Source organism: Dreissena polymorpha, chromosome 8, assembly GCF_020536995.1.
Source record: "Dreissena polymorpha isolate Duluth1 chromosome 8, UMN_Dpol_1.0, whole genome shotgun sequence".
NCBI lineage: Eukaryota > Metazoa > Mollusca > Bivalvia > Myida > Dreissenidae > Dreissena > Dreissena polymorpha.
This window is the reverse complement of record NC_068362.1, coordinates 98,798,129-98,802,949: the sequence shown is the minus strand read 5'-3', so window position 1 is coordinate 98,802,949 and position 4,821 is coordinate 98,798,129.

Genomic DNA, 4,821 nt, shown 5'->3' with positions numbered 1-4,821 from the left:
AGTCACCCCTGTGCCCTTGTTGACTATTCTAGAGAAATAATTGACAATATATCTTCTCTATTGCCTTTGAAATAAAATATAGCCATACGCACACTTGTCCGCGGCTTTCCTTTGTTATCTTCTTGCTGCTGTCGATGTCTATTGTCTTAAATCATGTCAACCAAGATTAACCTGTTTCAGCGAAAAGTTCCTTCGCAATAACACTCGTTGAATGCAACGTTTTATTGCTTGTGACGACAATGCCAAGGCATTGTGCACATGTCACTAAACGCTTAATTCAACGGCACCAAACATATTAAGCACAGTTACATCAGCCGATTCCGGACATTTAATTCGCTGCTTCGTCTGCGATTCTCTGGCATACCTTTGCGTCATTAAATGCACATGCACAACAAAGCACTGTTTGTTTTGTTCATTGTGAAAAAAAACACGATTTAAACTAAAATGCTACCGGGAATGTTTGCAGTCATCATTGAGTCTTTATTCCATCAAAGGCTTTTTCACAATACCCTAATCCGCACTCCGTACTATTTGATATGATAGCTTATTGAAACACCATGAAAATCGATGTCACTATCACACGAAACATTTATAAAGATTACTCGCATAGTTTCCAAATCCTCAACAAACGTAAATCATTGCTTGTTAACAAAGCCCCAAATGCAGTCACAGGCAGTATAAATACCGTTTGAAATCAGAGAACACAAAATCACTTTCTTGAAATTCTATATATTTTAAAAAATTCGCCAGTATGTCTGCTTGTATTGAATTATCAGTGAAAAAACTCTATTCAAATCGAGATATTTAGTTACATAATTTCTTCTTATTAACAATGACGTTTTCATACACATTGAAACGAAGAAATAATTTACATAGAGCACAGGCAATACACATAAATGGTTAAGTGATATCAAATACATTTTATCAATTATAAATAATATAAGCCCAATAAATAATGTGACCTTCGCGGGACAATTCATCAATTGTAAAAAAGAATTAAATTTCATTCAATATTGTCATACGTCTTCAAGATAATTTAATATTGATCATTAATTATTAATTCATTAGATACATATTTATCCCACAACTTGTGCGTAATGAAACCCTGTTTAAAGAAAGTTCACCGTTTGAAAGGCACTACTGAGCGGTAATACAAATATTCTGTTAACCTAGTAAAAAGGCGAGTTGTTGACATAAGTTTTTATGGAAACATGCGGCCATAACAGGATTAAATACCAGCACCCTGCTTGTTTTCGAACAAGACTAACCTACATATGTACATGTAATTGTATCTAAATTTATCAGAAGTTCCTTTAAGAAAATACGTTGGACTACATGATGTCGATCAATTAGGATTTTTTCAGTTTTTTTTGCACTGAATTTTAACTGTTTTATAAATACATTCGTTATTTACCACTTCAATATGATTATGCAATTATATTCAGAAATCTTCCAAAACAAACATGTATACCGGTATTGTCAAAATTAACTTAAAAATCCGACCTTTTTTGTATTTGCAAACCTTTTGCTTTGTTGTTGTTGCATGCTAAGTTTTCGATAATTGTTTCTTCATTCGATCATACTTGCTACGTATACGTTTGCGATCATGATTACTACAGACATGCATATTCTAAAAATTAACTTTATTTTTTAGTTTAGTATAATTTACTAAAGGATAATGTTCAACAAACAAGATTTGGAAGGAAGATTTCTGTATATCGTTGCATAGTCTGATTGAAGTGGAAAATAACGTGTGTACCGTATTCATGAAACAGTTAAAACAGTTTCGGCCGAGCTTTTAATCCTATTGGTTTTGCAGAGGTTACAGAAAATAAATGGCATTTTATTTTGGCACTACCAGCATAGATCTAGAATTCACATGCATGCGACAGCACTGATTTATAATTCTCGTGCATGCACCAACATAGATCGATATTACACATGCAATCACTATTTATTTTAAGTAATATCTCCGATAAAGCAGTCACGGAAGTCACCAAAGAAAGCTTTTGTATAAAAATGCACTCATTTGGGACAAAACTGAAGCAAACATAGATGGGTGCAAGCTCTTACGCTTGTTAATGCGTTAAGCTCTCGAATAGCATCACTTGTTGAGTTACCGGCGACGCAATGTAAACAAGTAAATGGTTGTATAAAAAGAAGGCCACAACTTCGGTTGCGACAAAGATTCGGAGCGAAAAATGGAGGTGTTTCTAAAGTTAAACAAAATGTATTGTTTTCATATAAAATGGGACAATATTACCAGTTGTGTTAAAAACCTGCGAACGAAAGAAGGAATTAAGGTGCGCAGGCTAACATTCTGGTTAATATATTTGCTAAGTTTCAGCCGTCTTACAGCAATAGTGGTTGAGTTATGAGCGGCACAAGTTCAACAAAGCAATTGTTCGCTAAAAACTGCCCAAACTCCGGATATGTTGAACATTATTGCAGTCAAAATATGGAGTAGCGCAAGTTCACATGTTGGTTGATATGCTTGAATAGTATTTTACCTTTAGCACCAATACTGATTGAGTCAAGAGCGACATACAAAGTGTCTGAAAGAGGGACGGGCAGAACGACGCAGGGAATCACCGTTAAGGGCTATCTTAACGCCCCCCCCCCCCTTCACACACCACATACAGTAAGGGCATTTTTTCCGGCGTTATTAAACGCTAAAAATAAAATAGAGCATTTGAGGTATTTTATTTTGGGGCTTCTTGATGAATTAGGTATATTTTCACTCAAAAATGGTGAATATCACTGAAATAATTTTTGCAAACTTTTTTTTATTTTCACCGACACAAGAGCTTGTCACAGTGGTGCCAAATCCCCGCCGAAATGTGTTTGCCTGTATGACAACATTTGCTTTAGAGAGTAGAATAATATTTGTAAAACATCGCACCTGTGTCATCTTTTTATATTCCAAGGATCAATTAGTTATATAGTGTTGGAGTTATGCTGTAGAGAATAAAATATATAGAAATGAAAGAAAGGGAGGTAATTTAAAAAAAGACTATAAACAGTTGCTATTCTTGATCACTGTATTTTTCCTTAAACTCATCTATTCATTTTGAAGTGAATACTTCAGCGCTCAAATTTAAAAATTATTGTAAAATCATATAAAGGCAGATATTAAAAATTGAAAAGCTAAAATATTTACTATGAAATTAAATTGAATATAAATTAAATTAAAAAAATATATATATAAATTTTAAAAAATAATAATAAAGGGACATAATTAAAATACTACGGCCAAAAGAGTAATGGTTCATGTTCACTGCACTTCTCCTAGTTGCCATCTGTTTATATTTCTAGTTTAAATAAATCCTGTCAGCAGATTTAGAGTTATGCTCTGGACAAAATTACTTTAAAATTAAATAAAGGGAGATAATTCAAAAACTAAGGTAGATAGAGTTATGGTTCTTAGTCATTGCACTTCTCCTACTTGCCATCTGTTTATAATTTAAGTTTCAAGTAAATCCCTTCAGTAGATTATTAATTATGCTCCGGACAAAAATTAACTTTGATTGAAATAAAGGAGATAATTTTAACACTCAGGTAGATCGAGTTATGGTTCTCAGTCACTACGTTTCTCCTACTTGCCATCTGTTTATATTTCAAGTTTCAAGTAAATCCCTTCAGTAAATTTAGAGTTATGCTCCGGACAAAAATTTACTTTGAAATTAATTAAAGGGAGATAATTCAAAAACTAAGGTATATAGAGTTATGGTTCTTAATCACTGCACTTATCTTACTTGCCATCTGTTTATATTTCAAGTTTCAAGTGAATCCCATCAGTTGATTTAGAGTTATGCTCCGGACAAAAATTTCCTTTGAAATTATACAAAGGGAGATAATTAAAAAACTAAGGGAGATAGAGTTATGGTTCATGGTCACTGCACTTCTCCTAGTTGCCATCTGTTTAAGTATATCAATTGAATAGATTTTGAGTTATGCTGTGGACACAGTTTCTGACGGATGGACAGACGGAAGGGACCAATTACTATATCACCTCAATTTTGACGGGGATACAAAAATGTTATATTATAACACATGAGTAAGCGTCCAATAAGAAATACTGTTCAATATATTGTTATTATCAAGGACAAATGTTTGATTTGTCATTTTGTATAAATTAATAAAGTTGTTTGTTGCATTAACCGGACAAACATAAAGTTTTGGTTCCTACCCTAAACATTTTTTAAGTACTTAAATCTTATTTTTTTAGTGTTGCATTATTCGTTCATATTTGCAAAATATAATTTTATCTTTAAATAAAGTTATGTTACAAAGATGTTTTGAACATCCTAACTTTAGTGGATATAACTTGCGTATGATAACACAAAATTTCGGTCTAACTATCTTTCCTACTTTTTAGATATCAGTTGAAACAAGAAACTTATATCTTCGGCCATACAGTTGAGACTCTGTGACAAATGATGCGCTTTAATTAAATTATTCTACGTGGACTTTATAACCCAAACAGTTAAATTGTTGTGTAACAGAATCACGTTTTTGACTGATAAAAAGCGATACAAAAATGACTATGATTCTAAACTGATGAGACACATATTTTAAGCTATTAATATAAGAACTTGATGTTAATAAGCTGTAACAGTGACATTGGTATGAATTTATACACCCATTTTTTATCACAGGAGTTAAAATAATTAGCATGCGTTTATTGAATGGTTTAATTGAAGGACAATTTTGTACTTTCTCAATACAAATGATAGTTTCATTCAAAAATCATATCAGACAATAAGTACCGGTAGTTTTGACAGAAAACATAAAATATAATGTAAAACTGTAAACAACACA